This window comes from Pteropus medius, unplaced genomic scaffold, assembly GCF_902729225.1.
Source record: "Pteropus medius unplaced genomic scaffold, Ma_sr-lr_union100, whole genome shotgun sequence".
Lineage (NCBI taxonomy): Eukaryota > Metazoa > Chordata > Mammalia > Chiroptera > Pteropodidae > Pteropus > Pteropus medius.
In genome coordinates this window covers 13,362,284-13,388,233 of record NW_024342467.1, presented here as the reverse complement: position 1 = coordinate 13,388,233, position 25,950 = coordinate 13,362,284, and the positions used below count along the sequence as shown (strand labels likewise).

Genomic DNA, 25,950 nt, shown 5'->3' with positions numbered 1-25,950 from the left:
GCAGGGGAAGGAGACAGACACATGATGCAGCTCAGGACTTGCAGGTGACACGGTGAGGCCCACAATGGGAAATTCTTCCCCCAACTTCTGCACTGACACCCAAGGGCTGGTCTTGAGTTGCACAGAGTTCTTGGTGGGGGTCAAGAGCAGTTTCAGTGGTGAGGTACCACACAGGGCTTCCCAGCAGAAGGCTCAGACTCACTGTCACCTTCGCTTTAATAAAGTCAGTTCCCCAATGGGCCACTGACAGCCCTCTCCTCTTCAGCTCTATGCTTACTCTCTATCTTGGCCACCACTCTCATATCACGTGCAAAGGAGTCCAGAACCGGAACAGCCTTAGAAGCTAGCCTGGCCACCTCCTAGGGGACATCTCCATCCAGACATCCTGCAGGCCTTTCAAACTCACTGTGTCCAATCCAGGCTGGCTGTCACACCACACATTTCCTTGCCCTTCCACAGCCCGGCCAATCTGCCACCTCCTGGGTTATTCATTTTCATTAATGGTGTCGATATCTACACAATGACTCGAGTGGGAACCCCAGAAGCTATCTTTCATTTCTTCCTTTCCCTTCCTTTCCAAATCCAATCAGTCAGCAAGCCCTGCCAATCCTCTTCCTAAACACCTCCTAAGTCCTCCTAAGTCCATTCACAGCGACGCCTCCAACGTCACTGGACTAGTTCAGGCTCTTGTCACTTCTCTCCTGGACCCTAGCTGGAATAATGGTAGATTCCCAGCGCCTAACACAGGTACTTAGTAAATGGTTTTTGAATAAACGAGAGAGAGAGAAAGTGAATGAATGAACAAAATGATTGAGTGAACAAATGAACGAGGAAATCAGTGAATAAAAGCATAAACACCTGCTGTGTGGAAACAAAGAAAACTCAGGAGTATACAGTCTAACGGAGGAGATACAAGGATGCCAGGCATATCCGAGGCATCAGGTGATGCACAGAACGCTGCAGGGGAGGGGAACAGAAACTAACACTTGAGTGTCCTCCAGTTCACACATGATTCTCCCAACAACCACATGACAGTGCACTCCACATGGGGAAACTGACATTCAAGAAGTTAAATAACCATCCAAGGTCACCCAACTCATAAGTGGCAGGGTTCGGATTCAAACCTAGGTCTGCATGCCCCAAGCCCCATATTGGTTAGTGGAAACAGGCTTATAGACAGGCCAAACTTCGAAAGTTAATAACGAGAACCCTATGAGAGTGCTTCTGACAAACTGTCACTATTGTGAGAATTCCATGTATAGCCTCATAAAAACCCTATGAGGTAGGTATGACCATTATCCTCATTTTACAGTTAAAGAAACAGTGGCTGTCGTCAATAAATCGAAGAACAACAAGTGTTGGTGAGGATGTGGAGAAAAGGGAACAGTCGTACACTGTTGATGGGATTGCAAATGGGTGCTGCCGCTATGGAAACCAGTCTGGAAGTTCCTCAAAAAATTAAAAACGGATATAAGTTTTGACCCAGCAGTTGCAATTCTGGGTATTTATCCAAATAAAACCAAACAATAATTCATAAAGATCTATGCACCCCTATGTTCATGGCAGCACTAGTTACAATAGCCAAGATATGGAAGCAACCTAAACGCCCATCAACAGACGACTGGATAAAGAAGTTACGGTTCATACATACAATGGAATATTACTTAGCCATTAAAAAAATGAAATCCTACCATTTGCAATGACATGGATAGACCTAGAAATTACTATGCTAAGCGAAAAAAGTCAAAGATAAATACCATACGATTTCATTTATATGAGGAATCTAAGGAACAAAAAGAATAAACTAATCGAAAACAGACTCGCAAATATAAAAGACAATCTATGATGGTCAGAGGGGAGGCGCATGGGGGCCTGGGAGAAAAGAGTGAAGGGTTAAAGAAGTACAAATTAGCAGTGGATAGATGGTCACAGGGACGGGGAGCACGGCAGAGGGGATGCAGTCAGCATTAATATGATGGCTGGGTAGAGGGCCAGGGGAAGAGGGAGCAATTGGGGGGATCGTTTTATGAACTATATAGATGTCGAACCAATATACTGTATACTTGAAACTAATAAAGAAAAAAATAAAGGGGAAAAAAAACAAAAAACAAGAGGCACCAAAAAGTTAAGTACTTTGTCAAAGGTCAGTCTTGCTCCAGTGTCCACGTTGACCATCCCTTAACCTTATGCCTTTAATGATGGAGATAAAATGGCAGGGGTGGGTTCTCGGTGGAGGGAACAGTATGACTACATGCAGGGAGGCGAGAAGGTGCAAGTCAAGTTTGGGAACAAAGCGGTTTGCTTTGGCTGGGATTGAGGGGGTTACTGGAAAGTGAGACTCCAGAGAAAAGATGGGATCAGACACATGGCTTCCTGTTACGTGGTCCAGGGCCATAGGCCTGTCTTGTCCGATATTTAAAGTGCCTCCATCTTTCGCAAGGTAGTGTCCAGCAGGAGGAGCAACTCTGTTTTCTCAATCAAGGTATTTAGTTGTCTTGCATTTGAAGGTGGAAAAGCTAAAAGGCAGAGGAATAACTGATTTCTTCAAGATCTTACTGGGACAACAACCCCACAACTCATGGAGATAACTATCAGCACCCTAACCCCTTGGCATTTATTTCTGATACAGTTTTAGTCTGAAAAGTCTACATATAAAAGTCTACATACATATGTTTTTAAACATCTAATTTTGTTTCGTAGTACTTCAAGTATGAACCAATAAATTGATGTCTTTATGGTTCCCATTGTGAGGTGACATACAGGTCAGTCAAATATAAATTTGCATTAGGAAAATTTTAATAGAAAAAAAAACTGAAAGGCAGGGCCCCCAAACTAACCTTCAACTCTAATACTGCTTCGGGAGAGAGAAAGAGCAGGCCTGTCAGGTAACCTAAGCAAGCCCTTAGGTCATTTTGAATCTACAAGGATCCTAACCTCATCAGTCACAGGACAAACAGGTGGCCCTGGAATCTGTAAGTGCTATTCTGGTACCTTCCCTCATGAGAATCTAGGGGGTAAAAACAAATGACCACAGCTTCCAGGCCTTCCGCCCAGAAGACCACCAACATGGTCATTCCCCGTGGTCAGGGGGAGAGACCTAAACAAGAGACAGCACTACATGAAAGAGCTCAAATAAATGTTTTCTGGCTTCTGAAAGTAAATGTCCTAAAGCAAAATAATTCTTTTTACATATTAAGTTTACAATAATAAAATTTAGGAAGTCTGAAAAACAGAAAAGTAAAAATATCACCCATATCTAGGGTGACCATATAGCCCTGTTCCTGTCTCGACCAACTTCCTTCCTCATTCTTCCCTTTAACAAATGAGCACCCACAACCTTCAGGCACCGTGGCAGGAGCTGTAGAGAGATACACAGACTGTAGAAGAAGATACACTACTAAATCTCATCCCCATCTGTGTTCACAACCCCTTGGTCCGATCACCATCGTCTCTCAGCTGGATGGCTGACAGCGCCTCCCAAATGACTTTCCATTCTTGCCCCGTACAATCCATTCTCCACACATCCAGGACGATCTTAATGCAAAATTCAGACCAAACCCTTCTGCAGAAAGCCCTCCCATGGCTACCCACTGCAATAAGAATACTCTGAAACCAGGACGCGGTCTGATCCCAGCGGACCCTCTCGCTTCACCCCCACCCACTCTCCTTCTCTTTATACTACGCCACCCTGGCCTTCCCTCCCCGTCTCACACAGACCACCTCCATTCCATACCGGGGCCTCTGCACCTAGCCCTAGTCCTTTTCAGAATGTTTTTCCCTAGATCTTGTCTGTGTCCTCAGCTCAAATGTCACCAAAGTCGCTTTTGCTATAATACCTTAACTAAAGTTTCCTCTTCTAAGGTGTTCTCCTTATAAGTACACCATTTTGTTTTCTTTATGGTACTTACAACCTGAATCTATATTATTTATTTGTTTATACGTATTTTCCCCTGTGATGTGAATTCTAAGAGGGCAGAAACTCTGACCAGTTCATTGCTGCACCCCTGTGTCCAGCACATCATAGCAGATGGGCAAAAAATAACTGGAATGAATGAATGAACAGTGGACAGGAGAGTCACCAAGAGAATACATCTTTATTTAATCCTCAAAGTATTATAAAACCTTTGTTACTCTGTAAAATGATCAACTAGTATTATTACGTAGAAATAATAAAATGTTCATCCAAGTATACATCAACACCAATACACAATATCACCTGGATTAAGGGAATTATATTTTTGCATTGTAAGACCCCCAAAAATATAAAGAAAAAACTTCTAGCAGTCTGAAATTTATAACACAGGTCCCTAAATGGCACTTAGGTCCATGACCAAGTTTTTAATGGTCTACGGCAAAATGGGGAAAGAAAAGGATACACTGAACTTTTTCTAAATCTAAAACTCTTTCAATTTAAAGGACTCTCCTTTATTCTTAGATCAGGTCTTTCCTACTTCGGGGGTATCAAAATCTTCTCTCTTTTATAAAATGACAGAAATTGTATCTGATAGGTTTAGGGGAGGTTTCTATGTCTTTTATATAAAAAGCAAAAAGTTAGCGATCCTGTTCAAGACCCAAACCTTCTTTTATAGTTCTAGTAATCCAGGAATTCTACAAATTCGGGTACCACTCATCTCTGCATTGACCTTACTCCTTCTCCAGTGTGGCCCTTGAAGGTTTCACTAGGCCCACAGTTATACCAACTCTAATGTGGTAGAACAGGGGTCCCTAACCCCCTGGCAGAGGACCTGTACCGGTCTATGGGCTGTTAGGAACCAGGCCGCACAGCAGGAGGTAAGCAGAGGGGTGGTGAGTGAGGGAAGCTTCATCTGTATTTGCAGCTGCTCCCCAGCGCTGGCATCACCGCCTCAGCTCCACTTTAGATCATCAGGCATTAGATTCTCATAGGAGCACTGGTCCCTTGTGCCTAAAGGAGATCTTGGTACAGCCACTATGGAAAACAGTATGGAGGTTCCTCAAAAAACTAAGAACTGATCTACCATATGATCCAGCAATCCCTCTACTGGGTATTTACCCCAAAGACTTGAAAATTCATATCTGAAAAGATAATTGCACACCAATGTTCATAGCAGCGTTATGCATAGTGGCCAGGACATGGAAGCAACCGAAGTATCCTATGATAGATGACTGGCTAAAGAAGCTATGGTACAATGGAATATTACTCAGTGTGGGTCCCAGGCCTGGTGGGTTCCCCCAGGTCCCCCCAGGTCTGGCTGTGATCCAGGCTCACAGCTAGGAATAGAACCCCGGATTTAGTGTATTAGGGCATCTGCACCTAAAATATGTAACCATAATTCAGCTTATTGTATCACGCACGTGTGGCTGAATGCCACTATTGCATTCTGATACGTGCAGAGCCCGTGCGGACCCCTGGGGAGCAGAAGGGGAGCAGAAGAGAAGCAGGAGCAGAAGCATGTTCCCCGCGATAGAATGGCGCTCCCCGCAATAAAGTTGGTGCCTGCCGTTTCGTTCTCACGTCGGCCCCTTGTGCATTTTTCCAACTGGGCGTCTCAGCACTGAAACCCTCCCTTCTCGATCAGCTCGGCGCTGAAACTCAGCCATAAGAGATGAAATACTGCCATTTGCGACAACATGGGTGGACCTTGAGATAATCGTGGTAAGTGAAATAAGCCAGACTGAAAAAGTTGAAAACCACATGATATCACTTATATGTGGGATAGAAACCTAAAAGCAACAAACGAACATGACAAACAGACTCATGGACATGGATAATGGACTAATGGTTACCAGCGGGTCGAGGCGTGGGGAAGAAGGAGGTAGATGGGGTAAAAGGGATCAAATATGTGTTGACAGAAAGAAATCTAACTATGGGAGGTGAACACACAATGCAATATATATACGCCTTACTGTTAAACTGGACACCTGAAACTTACTAGATTTCGTTAACCAATGTCACCATAAAAAAATTAATTAATTAAAAAATATATATGAATACAAAAAAAAAAAAAAAAAAAAAAGGTTGAGGATCACTGCAGTAGAAACTGCTGCCTGGAGTGCTTAAGAAAGATCTCGCGGGCTTGTCTGGCTCTGTGGGAAAGGGGCACAATCGATTAGTGACAGTCACCATGGCGAGGAAGAGACTGGTGAGCAGACGGGAGATAAGTGGAGGGAGAATGACCTGAGCCATGCATCTGACAGAAACAGCCCGTGCCCTACGACACGTCAGAGCCCGATATTATAACCTGGTAAGTTAAAACTGGAAAATTTAAGTGACTTGTTCATCCCCTTAACATAAGTTGTTGCTGAACATGGAGGAGTAGAAGGCAATGAAGTCACAAATGTGCCCAGTGGTCAGCTGGCCTCACTCGCTACCTCCTGGTATGTGATTCATTTCCTGCCTCAACGAAACCTTGGGAAGCTGTCAGTGTTGAATCCAGGTCTGCGGTACACCTGGAAAGAAAGGGTCCTTGGCCAAGGCAGTTTGGCCAGGAAGGGGCTCTAGAGGAAGGAGTCACAAAACTGACCAAACTAAACAAAGTCAGTGAGAGTCTTTCTCAAAGACAGCTAATCTTGTGATCTCATCAGCAATTTAAAGTCGAAAGATTAAGAGAAGACCAAGAAGAAAAACAAATGAAAGGGGTTAGAGAGTGGGAAAGAAAACCAAGGCTGCCTTTATCCAAGGAGCAGGCTTGACATGTTCTCTGTGAATGCATCGGGATTGAAGCAAAAGTCAAGATTTAAACATTGTTACCTGCGTAAATCGGAACCGGAGGAGGCAGCTGGGAGGATCAGCATGCCCACCAATGAGGTCTATCTAGGCACGCGGCTCTGGGCTGCATGCTGCTCTGCCCGCCTCGTGGAAACAGAAAACAGCACATAAGATGCTCGCATCTGAGTCGGGCCAGTGTTCACACTCTGACTGTGCATTATGGACATATCTGACTGGGATACAGGGTTACCAGCTCCTAAGTCTGGAGCTCACACACCCTTCCACTCAGCATCCCTACTTCCAGGAAGGGATCCTTGAGAAGGACCAGAACCCAGGGCAAAGCCACAAGTGTGAGGCTGCTCACTTACAGCCATGTTTATTACTGAAAAAGCTAAGCCAACCTAAATGCCCATTAGTAAGAGAGTGATTACATAAAGACACACTCGTGGAATACCTTGTAGGTGTTTTTAAAAAAGAGGAAAATCTGAAAGTGCTGGGATGGCGGATGTCCATAATGCACAAGGTAGAAACGACAAATAACAGAACAATATGTAGAGTGATTCCATTGTTTAAGTGTGTACATCTATGTGTATACACTTACATGCTTGGAGATGCACAGCAAATGAGTCCAAGAGGATTCATGCCAAAGTGATTTTTTTTTTTTACTTTATATACTCCTGGATTGTTAACAACTTTTATTTTTTTAAATCATATTACTTTTGTGATCTGAAAATATTGATAAAATAAACATGTAAACACAGACAACATATGTAAGTGTACGACAGAAACGAGAGCCCCACAGTCTGGATTCCTCTTCTGCTGAATCAGAAAAAAAAAAAAAAACAATTACGAGGGAAGGAAACAAGACCTGGAGGAGTGAACGCTCGACTTCTTCTCTCCAGGAGTGTTTGATATTTTCGCCTCTCTTAGCCGACACATCAGGTTGTATTTTTATTCAGTTCTAATCAGTCATTAACAACACTTAAATTTTGAAGCAGGATTTGTATTAGCAAAAAAAAAAAACAAAATCCACATGGCTTAGGAGGCGCTCAGCCTACCCGCAAGGGGCACCATATGAGTCGGTGGCAGTATTGGGCGTTGAGAGCCAACAGTTTCATTGGCCAAAGGTCTCATTGATATGTCTTTGCAACTCCATCCACATTAGTCTACACCCATCTCTGAATACAGTACTTATTTATAATTCATCCTCTCTTTGGCTCCAAATGGATTTGAAGCAGTTCCCAAATAGATGTAAGGCAGCAAACAATAGTTGACCTAAAGATGGTAAAGCTATGAACATAGAAATTGAGGTAGAGAAATGGTAAGAATGAGAAGAAGTAAAAATGTTATTTTGAGTAATGAACTTGTAACACTTGCAGTATATTTAATTTTTAGTTGACACACTCTTAAACAAAAACCTTCCAGGCCAAAAGCTTTTCTGAAAGAAAGGGTTTACTGAGCCATACACGACCAAGTCCTGGGGCATACGGTCTAAACCACCAGCAGCAGGGCTAGGTGGAGGAGACTAACACGGCCGCTGACCTGGAGCTGATGGAGCTTCTTATACAATGGGCTTGGGGAAGAAAGATGTAAGCCATTCTGAAAGAATTTACATTGGCTGTAGATAAGGCAAGACCTGCCTTTCTCAAAAGATGCACATTTAGCTCTAAGAAATATCCATACATAACCACAAACAGCACAACAAAAACCACTGGGCAAACAGAAGATGATAAAGGTACAGAAAATATGCATTAGCCTAGCTATTCATGTTTGACTGCCATGAGAAATGTAAGCAATGTGATCTAACACTGCTTGTGTCTTAAAATCTTAGTATATTACAAATGCTTCTCAGGCAGCTTCATTCTAAATGTGTCTTCACACCCAGGGCTCTATAAGAGACTTTCCCACATCTTAGATGCTGAGGACAAATCGAAGACCATCATGAAATTTCCCTTCAGGCTTTCATTCTCCAAGTTAACTATTCTCAGGTATTCAGTGGCTCTTACTAACCAGAGTAAGGAAAAATTTAAGCAAGTGTCTTTTCAATGTTTCTAATAAAATGAACACAAAACCCATATAGGAATAAAAACAGCTACCATTTATGAGTATCGACTGTGTGCTGGCACTGTGCGGAATATACTGCATGCCTTGCCTCATTTAATTCTCACAACCACTCATTTTACAGATGAATCCACGAAGACTTAGAGAGGAGAAGTAACTTGCTCCAGATCACCACGACAAGCTTAGCAACTTGCCCAAGGCCAATGTGAGGACTCAAACACACGTGTTGCCCTATTAACCAGGACTCAGTTTTCAGATCGCACTTCCAATCCCACTAACCCAGGGCAGCTTGCCCCAACACCCCCCAGCAAAATCAGTTCCTCTTGTTGTATTTCCCTTGCACCATCATCTTTTCTGTGGTTCTGATCACAGTGATATTTTTACCCTGATTCATGTAAATATTAAATTAATGTCTGTCTCTCCACCGAACTGTAAGCTCAGGGATGGCAAAGCTCCTCACTGTTCTTGTTGATTTAAAATCTCTGGCCTCTATCATACCAGCAGGCATGTAATGGGTTCTCCACATACGTTTACACTGACTGAATGAAGAAATGGGGGAAAAACAGTGCTCAGAAATCACCCAGCTGCTTGGGCACTGCACTAATAGACAGCCTGGTGTTCCTCTGCATGTAGGCACCACAATGCCAGCTGCCCAGTCTGAGGGGCAAGAGAATACTGAGCAAAGGTCTTCAGACCCGGAAGAAGCTCTAAAGTATAAAATCTTGTAGCGGTGAGAGAGAGTAGCATCTCCCATTTGCAGGAGAGCAGTATGAGGCATGGACATTTCATCAACCCAATTAATACATTTAAATCACTTTCCTGATTCATTTTGGTTGACTCTTTCCTCTATATATAGCTTAATTCTGTTTTGATCATTTTTTCCTGCTATTTTTATCTGCTTTCTTGTCCTCAGATATCTTTTTTCTTAAAATACTTTAAGCAGAATCACATGCCATTCACGAGCTATTTTCTTAACACTCAACTATGAAACTGAAAGCAACTGGAAATCAAGAAAAGTATATGCCCAACAAAAAATAGTTAATAAATCTCAGCACTTCTTCACAAGTCACTGTTGCAAGGAAAGTACAAAGATTTGATAGAAATATATTTTAAGCAAGTCATATAGCGCCCATCTTATATTATACGTATTCTTAATATAAAAATATTAAACTAGTAGAAGCATTAAGTCTTCACAAGAGTAGACTATACTTTAAGAACACATCCATAGAAAGCTAGTCAAGTCTGAGACAAAAAAGGAATAACTTTTTTTTTTAAAGAAAATTACATTTGCTACCTGTCAAAAATCAGGTTCTCGAGACCTCAGGATTTGATTATCAGTCTGACGACAGCTTCGATCTTACAATACTTTTTCTTTTTATGCCACAAGTGAACAATGAACTTTGAGAGAGAAGGTGGAGACAAGCAAGACGTGGGGTTTTGTTACGTGACTGTTCAGGGGAAAAGGGGAAAAAACAAATTTGGCCACACTGGTTTGGCAGAGCCCCAAATTACGTAAGGCCTAAACTACTTAACTCTTTTTAACATGCAGTCTTTACAAATACATAATTCCTCTGAACAGTCTTTTCAGAGAGTCACAAACATAGCAGGTCCTCCCAGGCTGACAAGGCGCTCGGGAAAATCCCAGTTAACCAAGAAGAGTGCTTCCGGAGCGTGAAACAATAGCTTTGGGAAGGAAAGAATTCAGTTTATGGGTTAAAACAAGGTCAAGTATGTACTTGATGAGTAAATTCTAGAGATCTGCTGTACAGCAGTATAGTTATCATTAACAGGACTGTATTGTACACTTACAAAGTTGTTAAGAGGGTAGATCTCATGTTAAGTGTTCTTACTACAACAAAATAAAATTTTTAAATAGTCATTTAAATTTTTAAACTATCTGCTAAGTGGTTTTCGAGTTAGCCCTATAGGAAGAACTAAGAGAGAAACACTCTAGGATCCCCTAAAATGCTGCAAACATAGACGCTTCTTCATGCCTCTTCTACACACATACACACATGGTCCTGAGTGATGCAGCACAGTGTATAAATGAAGAAAATGAGGTTCTGTTCTCAAGTCAGCTACCACCTGAGGGTAGAGCTTCACCAAGTGTCTGTTTCTTCAGCTATAAAATGGCAAAAAGAGAGGAAGAAGCATTAAGCTACAATCGTGATCTCAAGGGCCCTGCAAGAGTCTAACGTGCAAGTTTTAAGAAGCACGTGTGGCCTACACTTTCAATGAAGTAAATCCATAGCCAGCCCTACACGTGACCACCGGCATCCTGAGTTTCCTCAGAATGTACTATGAAGCAACTCAAACTGCTTCATCACAATGGTCCTACGTCTCCAGTTACTCCTCCTGGCTACTATAATAGCAGTGACCAAAGCTTCAGTCATTTGCTGCAAAAGCTGAGTTCCTCCCTCACTTCCTGTGCACAGGACTGAGAAGCAGCCCTAGGTGGCACGCTCACCTGTCGGGACAGTCTCATGCTGAGAAAGACCAGGCACACGTGCAAGCACCACCCAGAGCCCTGGCAGAGGAAAGAGGAACCCCACTGTGTGAGGAAGGGAAAGGAAAAGCAAAAGGCTCTCAGATGTCTCCCTGCCCATTACCCAGAACCAAGGAGACCATGAGCCCAGGCCACTTATCACAGGGAGACCTTTGTCCTGGTAAACTAAAGGTCGCCATTTAAAATCACAACTTGGCCCTGTCACAGACATTACCATGTTCCCGTAAGCTGTCGTTATATTTGCTTTTGTTCCTTGTTTGTTGTCTGTCCCCACAAAAGCAGGGCAAGTGCTGTGCCTGTTTTATCACTAGTTTTTACTGGTTGCTTGGCACAGCACCTGCCTTTATGTAGGTACTCCATGAATATGTAATGGATGAATGGATGGATGGATACATGAATGAATGACACTCTATTCACAATAACCCTCTGAGGTGGACAAAGTATTATGGTCTCTGTTTCTCACAGAGAAAAGACACTTAATGGAGATGATGACTTGCCCAAGGACAAACAGGCCAGGGCATTTCCTCATATGACCATAACAAACCTACTCATTATCACCTACCTGTCCCTTTGTACAATTTCACTCATTAGATAATGCAGCAGAGAAGAGGCCTTGAAAGACTGACACCACCATCTAAGTTTTTAGGGGGTAAAAGCAGAAGCAAGAAGAGGAGCAGAGGGAAAACACACAGGGAAGAGGCAGCTGGTCTGGGAAACCCAGATTCCCATTACTGCTGGAAGCGCCCACCCTCAGGATCACTGCCTCTGAGAACCCTGAAGGTCCTGCTGGCTCATCTGCTCAAGAACCAGCTCTACGTGCAGGCAAGCCATAGGTCACAAAAGGCCAAGGCCCGGAGGGAGTTGGCTTCTGAAGGACATTAGGGATAGTCCGACCATCAGCCCATGGGGACCTGCCAGAGCCACATCGTTGGGGTTTCTGCCTCTCATTCTGCGGGGACACAGAAGAGGCAGAAAACTGGCTCTGGAGTAGCAGGTCGTTACAAGTGTCCACACATGAGAGCCAGCTACAGACCCCAGCGTTCTCTCTCTAGAGACACTGAGGCCCAGGAACCTGACACTGCTAAGGTAGACCCCGAATCCAAACCCGCCTGCAGAGTGGCACGGGGAGCAGAGCGGGGAGTGGGGAATGATCAACTAGGTTAGAGGTGAGGCTGCTCGGGGTGAAGAGATCAAGATGCCAAGGTGAGTGGGAAGAAGATTCTAAGCCCACCTCCCCACTTAAAGAAGCTAAGCCCACCTCCCCACTTAAAGAAACCTGATCAGCGCCCTTACTGTACTGGTCGCCGTCCTACCTGCTGAATCCTCAAGATCACTAAGTGAGCATGATCAGTCCAGCTTCCAAGGCCACCATTACCTGGCTCCATGCTCCTAAACGGCCAAGATTCAAGCCCACAGTCGTCAGCAGAGCCCTTCTCATAACGCAAGTGACCGCCACCTCCTCCCAAGCCTTCCCTGACCCCCTCCTGGACAGCTCCTTGCAAATCTCCATGTCCCTTTTCACATTTGCTCGGCGTGATGACCGGCTAGGTTCATGCTGTCTCTCCTCCTAGGTCAGAAAGCCCATGAAGGAAAGGTTTGGGGTTAGTTCTACATCATCTTCATGTTAGCTTCCTATCGCTGCCATCACAAATTGCCATCAACTTAGTGGCTTAAAACAACACCAAGTTACTCTCTTATGGTTTTGTAGCTCAGAAATCCAACACACATTTCTCCAGGCTAAAATCTAGGCATCTGCATGCAAGGCTCTGTTCCTTCTGGAGGCTCCAGGGAAGAAATTTGTTTCCTTGCCCTTTCTAGCTTCTAGAGGCTGCCGCCATTCCTTGGCTCATGGAATGTGCCCATCTCTTTCTCCATTTTCAAAGCCAACAACATAATCACCTCTCTGCCCTGCTTCCATGGTCACGTCTCCCTCTGACCATAGCCAGAAAATGTTTCCCACTTTTAAGGATCCATGTGATTAGATTGGGCCCAGCTGGGCAACCCAGGAGCATCTCCCCATTTCAAGGCCCTTAACAACATCTGCAAAGTCCCTTTGCCATGTAAGAAAACATATCCACAGGTCCTGGAGATTAGGACGTGGACACCTGTGGGGGCCATTATTCCACTTGCCACCACCTTTGTATATAAACCTTGAACACAGTGGTCACCCGACAAGTATGGAACTGAATCCCCATCAGTTCAGCTGCATCGGCTCCTGAATGTTTAATTAAATTGTCCTTCTTCCACTGGCCTCTGATCATCATGTTCTTTAGTACTGTGTCCCCAAACTGACCAAGAGCTCTTTAGACTGTCTCCCCTTTTAATAGCCTCAAATTGTGACAGTGTTAGGACATAGTGGACACATAAAGATGTCTAATAATCTGGGAATCAAACAAAATGCTACCTCAAATACTGTTTTATTTTCTATTTTTGTTTTATATTTTACTTTTGTTCGTTTTTAAAATTTAACACTTATTTCAAAATAAAATAATACAAAAGGGCATAAAATTAAAACTCTTTCCCCTAACTCCTAGTCATTTTTTATCCTTCCAGAGACATTTTATGCATATGCAAGTATCTACACATATTTATGATTTGCACCCCCCCCTTTTCTGTAAATGGAAACACCACATACAGTCCTTCCTATGCCTCATTCTTTATCTACAACGTAGACTGCTCCACAGCCGTCCACAGAGCATCCTCGGCCTCTTTTCGTGGCTGCATACTACTCCACTTTGCAGATACAGCATAACTCATTTCACCAGCCCCTACTGATAGACACTCGTTGATATTAAAAACATTGCTCAGTGAATACCTGTGAATTTATCTGAAGGATAAACTTCTATAAGCAGAATTTCTGAGTCAAGCAAAACCATGTGAATTATTAACTCTGACAGATATTGGCAAGGTGCCCTCTGCAGGGAATTAATATACATTCACTAAATGTGTGTGAGTTCCCTTTTCCTACATCTCCTGGACATGGAGGATGTTCAGAATTTTTTATCTTTGTCAATCCCAGATAGGTGAACTATGGTATATTTCAGTGAAGTTGAATTCAGACTTTAAAAATTATGTGTAAGGTCAAGTATCTTTCATGAGTTTCATGAATTTATTTATGTAGATTGTTTGTTCATATCCTCTGACCATTTTCCTAGAATTAGGTTCTTTTCTTTATTGATTTGTAGGAGTTCTTTATGGGTTAGAGAAATTAATCCTTAACACATAAAATAAAGTGTAAATATGTTTTTCCGGTTTGTAGTCTGCCTTTTGTTGTGCATTCTGGGCTTTTGTTATGCTGACTGCTTTCAGGTAATGAATTTTATCAATCTTTTCTTTATGACTTCTAGACTTTGCAACATACTTACAGTACCCATCCCCACTGCAAAGTTATAAAAATATTCTCCTTTGGATTATTCTAGATATGACCCTTCTATGAGCAGTGAAAAGTTCTCTTCTATTGTCATGAATTACATCCTACTCATAATGTGCTACTGGCCATAATGTATGTAGAGAAAATTTAAATTTTTTAAAGTAACTTTTATTTCTTGGCACTATCCCATGACAGTCGGTGAGGAAGGCGGCACACGACTTATTTGTCTTATTTTACAGAAAAGGCCAATAATACCCAAAGAGGTTAAATGACTGCCCAAAGCCACACAGTGGTACAGACTCAAACTGACAACTTCTGAATGACAGAAAGTGCCCTCTCATCTCCCCTCCACTGCCTCTCTTAACAAAAAGGCGAAATCCACATGGATTAAAAATCGTAAAGGATGTCTCCAAAGTCATTTCTAAACAACTTCGAAATAATGTAAATAATAACTTTTCTATTCAAAAAGCACTATCTACTTAAGTGGGTCACACAATGATCCAATGAAACAGTGACTCATCCTCAATGTTCTCACCACCTGACAGAATTCCATGTTCCTACAGAGCCCTGCACATTTAATTGAAAAGAGATGTAAATGTTCCAGGATCCTAAGGCTTCTGAGTGGATGGATGATGAAGAGCAGTGCTTCTCAATTTGGGGAGCGGGAGAAGGTAAGGTATATCCAAATCAGAGAGGGCTCTTTTCAAACTATCACACATACCCCAGCCTTCGCCATCACCCGCCCCCAAGGGTCCCACCCCAAGAACGCATTGCATGCCCCCTCAAGTATACTAACGATAGAAAATGCTTTGAAAACCACTGTTGCAGGGTCTGTATTTGCACAGTCCCTATAAACCATGCTCCTTCGTTGTCTCAACTCTCCTGCACACTCAGTGTCCAACTGCCCTCAACGGCACAGTGCGAAACTCTCACCTCAGGCTGTTTGTGTCTCTCGTTCCCTCCGATGTTCCTCATCCCTCCCCACCCAACCCACCAGCGGGGCTCCTTCCCATCCTGCAGGTCTTGGCTTAAGTGCCACCTCCTCGGTGGGGCCTTCCCTGACCATCCGCTAAGGCCAACTCCCCCAGGAAGGCTCTATCCTTTTGATTTCTCCTTAGAAATTATCACAGTCTATATTATTTTACCTATTAATCTATTTTCTTATTTATTGTCTGTCCTCTCAAAAGTCCCACGAGGACAAGGACCTTGTCCAAATCATCCATACTTTGTAACCTTAGCACTCAGCAGAGTTCCTGGCATATTGGGTCAATTAAATTTGATTGAATCATTCCCAGCTAATTTACTCCATTGCTACATCACCATCAAGTTTCTAAGCCACCCAACCACGTGGGCTGGGAGGATGGGCATGGGAACAACGCCCTGCCTCTTCTGCCAGCCTACCTCCTCCCACTCACAATCACTGGCCTTGTGAGAAATGAAAGCTTTCAGCCAGCAAGAACCCAGAGTGGAATGTTTTGAAGGTCACATGTCTTCTTCTACTGTTTTCTACCTTTCCTCCAGACCTAACTCCACTGCACTGTGCAGGATGAGATTGGGGAATAATGTTAAAGTTACACCACGAATAATCGAAAAGAACAATCAAACTAAAGAGTAACTGATAGTTAACTATGTGCCAGACATGGTGCAGAGACTGTAATATAAACTATCGCGTCTAATCCTCAAGATAGCCCACAAGCCAAGTATTATTACGATTTTACATGTAAAGAAGCAGTGCCCAAGGTCATGCGGCTAGTAAGTGAAGGAGCCAGGATCCAAACCCAGGAACTGGGCTCAGGAAAGCCTTCACTTTTAACCACCACACAATATCCCCTACATCTAACATGGCATTCAAGCCACCTCCTTAGAAATAAATGCTTAAAAGACAGCAATTACTGGAGAACACCAATCAATAAACTGAATGATTAACGTCTCTAATGCTCTAGGGATGTGAGGTAGGGCAGAAACCTGGGAACACCAATAGCCAAAGGCCTGGAAACAACTTTCTCATCCTCAGGAAAGAGGTAACACTGAGAGACGTATAGTACATTCACATGACCAACCTCTTTAGGGTCATTAGCAATAAAGGACAATGAGATGACAATGACAATTCAATTCATTAAGCAATCACTGAGAGCCTACTGTGTGATAGTTCTAGGTTTTGGTTCTGGTGAGGGGTATTTTTTTAATGATTCGGTAACACTCCCTGAGTTCTAAGATCTAAAGATGTCGAGACACAGATACGGAACGTTCACTTGTGATGCAAAGCCCACCATATGTGCCGAAGAAAACAACACTGACGACAGGGATCCAGGAACGAGAATGGAGAGGGACATGCTTCACGGAAGAGGTAGGATGAGGCCTCGATGCTCGCATTAGCACAAGCAGAGAAAACAGGACCAGCCTGGTGGTGATTAAGCAGTACTACTTTCTGGGGATCTAGGGGTCCAGCTCCCCAGGAGTGGATGGCCTGTGTTGGCAGACTATGACAAAGAGACAAGTCTGGAAGGGCTCCGGTGGGCATTCTAAGATGGGGAGTCCCTGAACGATGAGAGGAGGAATACAAATCTGTATCCTGTTGGAAGGCAGGGATGTAGTAAGTGCAAGCCTGACATGAGGGCAATGACTCATCTTGGTATAGGGTGGAGGAGGGATTGACAGGGACAGAGATCACAGGCCATGAGCTCCATCAGGGGGCTGGGGGATGCACCAGCTAGCACAAGAGATCATGGACTCAAGGTGGACAGCGGGGGGTGGAAAAGCACACTTGAAAATAACAAGAAGGAGAGCTCAGAAGATTTGGGGGGCAGTGAAACTATTCTATATGATACAATAATGGTGGACACGTGTCAGACATTTGTCAAAACTCAGAGAGTGTACAACACCATGAGTGAACCCTGACGTAAAGTGTGGACTTTGGGTGATGATGTGTCTCTGTAGGTTCATTGATGGTAATAACATAGATACCGCCCTGATGCTGAGGTTGATAAAGACGGAGGGGAGGAAGGCTGTATATAGGAACTCCCTTCCCTGTACGTTCCCTCAATTTTGCTGTGAACCTAAAACTGCTCTAAAAAAAAATCAAGTCTATTTAAAAATATACATATAACAGGAAAAACTTGGACACAGAGCACAATGGCAAAAAAGAGAGTCAAAGATGACTCACCAGACGGGTGACTGGAATACTAGTGTCATTGGCAGAGCGGGAAGTTGGAAAGGGGGCCCTGTTTTGAGAGGTGAGAGAGAAAGGACGAGTTTAGTTGGGAACAAGCTATGATGATATAGGACAATCCCACGGAACAGTCTCTAGGCATTTGGAGAACCGTTTGGGGCTGAGATAAGAAAAGGGATGAAAGTCAGCATTAAATGGTCCTCTTTCCAACTGAGTGACAAACTCTCTTTCAAAGAGGAAAAGCATTGCAACATACTGGAAATGACAATCTGCCACAAGGCTCGCCCCCTCTGTCGCAAAGAGCTGCCGATGAGGCAATTTCAGTTACTTGTGAGAACAGCAACACCAGGAAATGTGATCTACTACTGGTCATGGTCAACTCTGCCCAAAGTGGCATCAGTCCAGATATGAAGAAGTGGGAAGTAATCTGAGGAGCGAGCAAGAAGAGAGATTTAAGTTTTGAGTAAGAGTGCCCCCTCCTCGCAAGGAGTGGGAAGGACACAGGGAATGCAAAGGCAGTGTAGCTGTTCGAAGCCAGCCTGGCTGTGACCTCTTATTCTGCCCTTTGCCAAGGGAAGTTATTTAACCTCTCTGTGCCTCAGGTTTCTCATCTGTAAAAAGGAGATAACTTCCTACTTCACGAATCTGCTATTAAGATCAACTGAGCAAAAACAGGAGGCGTGTGCCCGAATTCACTGTGTCAGCTACTTCACTGATCATTATCCGTCCTAGACTTTTCCAAGAGCCCTGAAGGCAAAGCTGCTGAGGCTCTTCCTCAGGATCTCAACACTTGTTCTTTATTTTTTCTCTTCAAGTATCTTTTTCTATCAGATAGGTCTGTAATATTTGCAGAAGCAGAATATTTTAAATCTATATGCTCTGAAACTCAGCCCACGCATGGAAAGGCACACCTCGGCCTTTCCCTATGGGAAATCATTTACCTATGGACAACCATAGTCTGGCCTTGACCCAAGAAGGCTAAGATATGACACAAAGAAAGCCTTTTTAAAACCAGGTAAAACACCAAGTTATTCCTGAAACTATCTGCTGGAAGTACTGACTGTAATCCACAGGTATCTGACACGTGTTATCTACAGACTCGGTTTGGCAAAGTTCTCAAAACAGAGGTCACAGTTTTTCAAGGTTTCCCAACCATCAGGGAAATGAGCTGACTAGAAAAAGTCAGCATCCGATCTGTACCTCCTTGTAAATCATTAAGTTGATTTCCGGGATTTTCACGTGCATTTGGGCAGAAAGAGCCCAGATTCTCAGGCTCTGGCCATGCGTAGATAGATCATAAAAAGTCTCCACGTCTTTTCCTCTGAGACACCAGAACGCAGAACTATGGTAACACCAGCACCCAACCCAGGCGGTGATGTGGGGTGCTGCAGAGACAGCTGTCTTCTCCCACTCTTCCAAATGCCACTCTACAATAAGAAGGGTTGCTACATCAGTAAGAAAGGGTAAAATAATTACTGTGTAATAGCTAACTCTTTTTTGAGTGTTTGTGTTTATAATGTCTAAAGAGCATAAGTTCCCTACATACAAAGCCCCTTGTTCTGCTCCACACTTTGAACTCTGTGGGTTTGTAAGTTTGAGAGAGGAACTGGGACTGCCCGCAGTCATGGAAGGAAAAGACTGTTAGCTCATGGGAAAGCGAGGAGGAAGGGAAAGAGGGGCAGGATTGAGAGGCAAAGAGAGGGACCCAGGAGACCCAGGAGACAGAAGGCCAGGTGCTCCCTAAGATGACTGCTCCACTAACCTGGGAAAGTCTACACAACCAGCAAAGCGCGTGGCGGAGTGGACTTCTCCATCAGTATGTCAGGGTTGACACCAAGGTGTCAACAGAAAGAGCACATGGGCTTTAAAAGGTTACTCTGGCTGCCTCTGAGAATTGGGTTGGAAGAAAGCAAAGTGGATTAAAAGACTCCATCAAACATTAATGTGGAAGTGCATGATGGCATCTTGAGCTATGGTGGGGTGCGGGGAATAGGCACAACCTTGAGATGGCTCAAATGTAGGGTGAAGACAAGAAATGGCTCCTAGGTTTCTGGCCTGGACAAAAGAGCAGATGGCAGTGAGAATTTCTTCCAATGGGGAAGGCTAGAGAAGAATGTCCTGGGAGCAAGAGTGGGGAGCAGAGGAACAACGACCCAGAAGCTACAGAAGCTCAAGTTTCTGAGCCCATATCTGCACAGATCACCCTCGTGGTCCTGTACCTCATTTTACATTCGCAATGCTGTATTCTTTTACTTCAAGAGGACTTCAAAGTGTCTAAGTGTTAGGCCCCCCAACACATGGCAGGAGATGATCAATAGTGTTGGGTCAATAAATTTAAGATGTCTGTGACACTTTCAAGGAGCCTCAGTCAATTTCAATGTTAAAAGAATAAACTTGGAGCTAACAAGAGAGAGCTGGACATCTGCATCAAGAAATTAGTGGTTTCAAAAAACCTGAAAACATTTACTCACAGATATATGCACCCCGATGTTCATAGCAGCATTCTTCACGGTGGCCAGGACATGGAAGCAACCAAAGTGTCCTACGATAGATGACTAGATCAAGATGTGGTACATATATACAATATAATATTACTCAGCCATAAGAAAAGATGAAATACTGCCATTTGTGACAACATAGATGGATCTCGACATAATCATGCTAAGCAAAATAAGTCAGACAGAAAAATTGGAAAACCATATGATTTCACTCATATGTGGGACACAAAACTGAAAGCAACAAGCAAACATGATAAATAGAGACTCATGGACACAAACTGCAGATAGACTGAGGTAGATAGGGGTAGAGGGGGTCAAATATTCGGTGACAGAAGAAGTCTAACTTTAGGTGGTGAACACATAATGCAATATATATACGACATACTGTTGAATTGTATACTTGAAATTTATTCGACTTTATTAATGTCACCAATAATTTTTAATTAAAAGAAAAAGAAATTAGTGGTTCAAAGTCACAGAAATGAATAAACCCAGCTTTTCCAGTGTTTGTCACTATATCTGGATCATCTGGGAATTAAGATACAGATTCCCAGGTCGCATCTTAGACCTAATGAATTAGAATATCTAAAAAGTGAAGCCCAGAAATCTGCTTTAACACATTTCCCAGATAATTCTTTGTGTGTGGTGGGAGGGGGGAGATGTTTATTATTTAAAAAATTATACACAGGTGCCAATGAATTTTTTTCAACAGTAAGTCATATATATTTGCATTGTATGTTCACTGCCCGTAGTTAGATTTTTTTCTGTCACCACACAGTTAACCCCTTCCACCAGATCTACCTCCCCGCTCCGCCCACCCCCTACCCTCTGCTAACCACTAGTCTACTGCCCATGTCTATGAGTCTGTTTGTTTGTCCTGTTGGTTTGTTGCTTTTAGGTTTATATCCCACATATAAGTGATATCATGTGGTTTTCAACTTTTCCTGTCTGGCTTATTTCGCTTAGCATGATTATCTCCAGGTCCATCCGTGCTGTCGCAAATCACAGAATTTTATCTCTTCTTATAGCTGAGTAATATTCCATTGTACATATGTACCACACCAGATAATTCTTATGCGTAAAAATGTTTGAAAACCACAGATTTAGTTGGAAAGTGTAGAGAAAAGGAACAGGACCTAGGACAAGCCCTGAGCAGTTGCCAATCGGAGAGGTCGGGGGAGAGTGGAGGAAGTTGAGGAAACAGAAAGCGGCCAGAGAAGCTTGAAGAGAGCGAGGTTCAGTGGTGTTGAGGCGGGGGGGTGGGGGGAGGGGGGGCTGGGATACCGGATCAGAGCACTTGGATGAGCACCTGAGTGGAATCAAGGCCAGGCCAGCAGTTTTGAGCCATGTTCCCGTGGACAAATCCCAGCAAGGGCAGGCAAGTCCAAGGTGGCGGCAAAGGAAGACTCTGAACTCCCTCCCTCCCACAAACACACCTAATATACATTTACACGTAGAGCTATTCCTCCTGAAACACGACTGAGAAATCCCAGTGAGAGGCACAGGGAAAGGCGGCAGAGACCTTGTGGCCCTTGGGTGATGAAGGAAAGGGCAACTTCTGGCTTTCCGGTTCCAAATCGTTGCCCCTGAGTTGCCCGTGGTAAATGTACAAGGAGTCCCCCCTGCCAATGCTAACTTTAGGGGCTCCCTCTTCCTTATAACCAGCAATAGCTAAAGCACAAAGGGATGAATTAGCAAGAATATTATAAATCTTGAAAAAAGAGCAATAAAGCCTTTCAAAGTCCTTAGGTGATCTGCCACCAACAATGCATTCAAGCTCCTAGTAGCAGATTTTAGCTGAGGAGAATTCAAATCAAAATGTTACTTCTGATCCCCTTCCTTTAGGGTTCTAGCCCTACCTCTAGCTCTTTCATTCTAAGACTATCAGAAAGAGATTCTGTCCAGGGATGGCAAAACTGGACTTGATGGGGCGAGGGCTCCAAGCCCAGCCCTTGTGGGTATTCAGCAGAAGTGGTCACAGGAACCAAGGAGCAGGGAGTCACAGAAATCCAGGAGTAGTCTGTAGATAGAAGACTTACTAGTGAAAACAAGGGTCAGAGCACAAAACACAAGATGAATAAGCAATGACACGAGGGTCTCCACTATACTTAGTAGACAGACAAACTGGAGTTGTACTGTGCTTAAGAGATAAGCTGTGCAAAGACGTGGAAGAGGAGGCTGGCTGCAGACAGAGGAAGGCCATCTGAATGGAAAATATGGTGCTAATGTGAGATTCATTTCCGATAATGTGGGGTTCATCTCAGGGCTGCAGAGGAGGCAGCGCTCACTGTCACTGCAGGTGTCAGCCTGAGTAGGAACTGTCTCCTGCAGGCAAAGGCCATGGTGGCTCTCAAAGCCAGGTTAGGGCAAGTGTCCCACACTGATGACGGCTGTGCAAAGTTCTGGGCCTACGAGGTTTGAGATGTCTTTCCACATTTTCTCTGATGCCCAGGGAACTGTGGCCAAAAGCTGCATGGGCCCCAGTGGAATCAGGGAAGCATTGAGAGGCACAAAGAAGGAAAATGCACACCTGAGATGGAAAAAAAAAAGGGGGTTGGAAAAAAGAAGAAAATAACCTTGTGCCACCGATCTCAAAGCTAAACTGCTCTGAAGTTTTCTGTCTATCTCATGGTTTGGGTAAATAACCAGGACAAAGCCCTGGTTGCCCATGATGTCAGTGAACAAATTCATGATAACCCAGCCCCAAAATTACAGCCATTTATAACCTGCATGAAATATGCTTGAGGCTCAGAAGTAGGAACCTCAGAATCCTACAATTAATAAGATACCCATATGGCTTTAAATTTTTTTCCCTTAATCATTTTATCAGAGAGAATGGCATGTTGGCCCTAAAAGCAAACACAATGGTGGGAATCCTAAAATAGAGCACTGAAAAAAAATGGCATGGGAGGAGCTGTGGGTTCAAGTCACGAAATATCTCTAAACAGTAGAAAATTGCTATAATAATACCTATTTCACGGGATTAAATAATAAAATGTAAATCGAGTCTACAGCCATGATACCCTGAACAAGCTCGATCTCATCTGATCTCGGAAGCTAAGCAGGGTCGGGCCTGGTTAGTACTTGGATGGGAGACCACCTAGGAAGACCAGGTGCTACAGGTGTAAAAAATAAAAATAATAAGGGATTGGAAGCTGACAAGGTCCTTGCAATCTGTCAGGTCAACCAAGGGTTGCCTCTCCTAAAAATACATGTATATAATGTAAGTCAAAGTGCCAAGGTAGCATGCGGTACGTGGTGAGTACTGTGTAGTTGTCGGTCCCTGTCTCTTTCCTAAAACATGTCATCATGCCAAACATGTAAAATGTTCCTGGAGGGGAACATCAGATATCTCGCTCCCCAGAATATGTCATCAGTTTTGCTCAAATAAATTCTTATAAAAATTCTCAAAAAAAACAAAACCAAAAAAAAAAACTTCCTGGAAACGAGTCAGAAAGCTTTGTCACACACTCAGACACGGGACTGGTCTTAGCAACGTCTGTCTTGTCCTTTGGAGCCCCCTTTAATTCCCCTTACCCCTTTTCTATTCTTCCATCTCCAGGAATCCGGGGCTCCCTAATGGACAGGAATGGCTATTAGGAATCTAATTAAGAATTTCCAATCTGAATAGGGAAGGGGTTCCAGACTTCCCTTTCTTCTCTTCCTAAAGGTATCCAGGCTGTCGGGGAAAGGGGAGGGATCGACATATGTAGTCCATCCTAAGTTTTGCTGTTAATGAGCCAGATTTCTTGAGTGCAAGCGAATCTACTTCTCTCATATTCTCTTCTGAGAGAAAATAGATTCTCAAGAGACTATGCTTCTTGAGTGCAGTTTTAACTGCACAGGTGGACAATAAGAGATCTGGACCGTCAAAGCCGAAAGCCCAGGTTAGATATTTCCTGGAGGGGAGGGTGGGGTAGGAGAAGGGTACGCTGAGAACATAGCAGTGAAAGGGTAACTAAACTAGTTCTGCACTACACTCAAGAAACAAAACTAAATTGAGAGATGAATGCTGATATTTTTAAAATGCTTAAAGACCACACAATCTAGAGTAAATACACTTCTGGATCGAGCAATTTTTTTGCTACATATAACTCCTGCTTTCACTCATGGAGGCTGGGGCAAACCTTTGGAAAGAGTAGCAAAAAAAGACAGCTGGGCATACTCACCCGGAAACCCAGAGGGCTGGGTCCTCCATGCAAAGAGACACCATGCCCTACCCATTAACACTTCAAGTCATTTATGTCATTTTTTATCATAGGCATTCTTAAGTATTGCTTTTTTTTTTAATACCACATATTCATTATTCTTAAAAATAAGTGATTTATTATTTTGGTACCTTTCCTATAAGTTTAAATTTATTTCAAAATTTAAAAGTTGAAACAAATAGGAATCTATTGACGAAACCACCCCCCACACTACCATCCCCTTTCTAATCCCTCTAATCCTACTCTCCAAGGCAACAACTATCTACAACTTGCTGCATATCTTTCCGGATTTTATTTTTTCATATAATGAGATTATACTATACCTACCATTCTGCACTTTGCTTTCATTACTTAATATATAATAGACATTCTCCATATTAGTTCATTTATAGCAACTTCCTCCTTTGTTCAAATAGGCAAGTATTTCTGAGGGATAAAGCTCTAGAAGTGGAACTGATACATCAGAAGTACACAAATTCTTAAATGTTCTAAACCCTGCCAATGTGCCTTTCCAAAAGGTGGTACCAATTTACACTCCCCACAAAAGTATGGGGGTGATGGGGGGTGGGGCAGAGGGAGGTAGATCGGGGTAAAAGGGGTCAAATATGTGGTGATGGAAAGAAATCTAACTATAGGCGATGAACACACAATGCAATATATATACGACATACTGTTGAATTGTACACTTGAAACTTATTGGATTTTGTTGATCAATGTCACCCCCAATATTTATTTAAAAAAGGAAAAAAAGTATATGGTGAGAATCTACTTTCCCACACCCTCCCAACACTGGAATTAATCAGCCTAAATGGTTGTTTTTAACCATGCCCAAGCCTATACTCATATTTCTACTGGATTATTTTTTTCCTATATATTTCTATATATGTTACAACTATGTGCTTTATCACTTTGTCATCTGCCTTTTTGCTCTGTTTATGACATCTTTTTCCTTAGAGAAGTATAATGTTTCATGAAGTTAGAGCCCTATTTTCCTCTAGGGTTTCTGAGTTTTATTAAACTTGGTGAGCTCTTTACTCCTCCACTTATTTTAAAACCATCTTATCTATGTATATATATTTTTTAGGGTCTGTGATTTTTGTGTCACATTTAATCTTCAGTCTAAATGGAATTCACTTGTGTGAATGGTGTGAGGCATGGATCTCATTTTGTCCTAAGTGGACAGACAACTGTCCCAACATACTTTACCACAGTCAATTTTATCATACGTTCAATTCCTATCTTTACAGTGGACTATTTTTGGACTTCTTATTCCTGGTCCCACACGACATATTTTGATATCTGGCTGAACAATACATTATAAAATGTATTGCTTATTAGTACAACTCATTTTTCCAGGTAAACTTTCTCAGTTTGTAAAAATTAAATGAAGTTAAAGAGCTGGCCTAAACTAATACAAGTCTCATGACCTGTTAATCTTACTTAGTCATTA

General features: G+C 43.0%; 1 protein-coding gene and 1 pseudogene across 3 annotated transcripts in view; one reads left to right on the top strand and one right to left on the bottom strand.

Moving 5' to 3' along the window:
• Positions 1-25,950, bottom strand: part of SNX10 (sorting nexin 10) — a 64,770-nt gene that overhangs the window by 34,896 nt on the left and 3,924 nt on the right. Inside the window, exon 2 of one of the 3 annotated variants that reach the window (XM_039862587.1) lies at positions 20,266-20,336. The exons of 1 other annotated variant lie outside the window; for it this stretch is intronic. The gene's annotated coding sequence lies outside the window, so the exon portion shown is untranslated. Of the gene's footprint in view, positions 1-10,043; positions 10,117-20,265; positions 20,337-25,950 lie in introns of those variants that run through there. One more of the 3 variants, XM_039862588.1, reaches the window with a different exon arrangement.
• On the top strand, positions 23,299-23,417 carry LOC120602549 (uncharacterized; annotated as a pseudogene).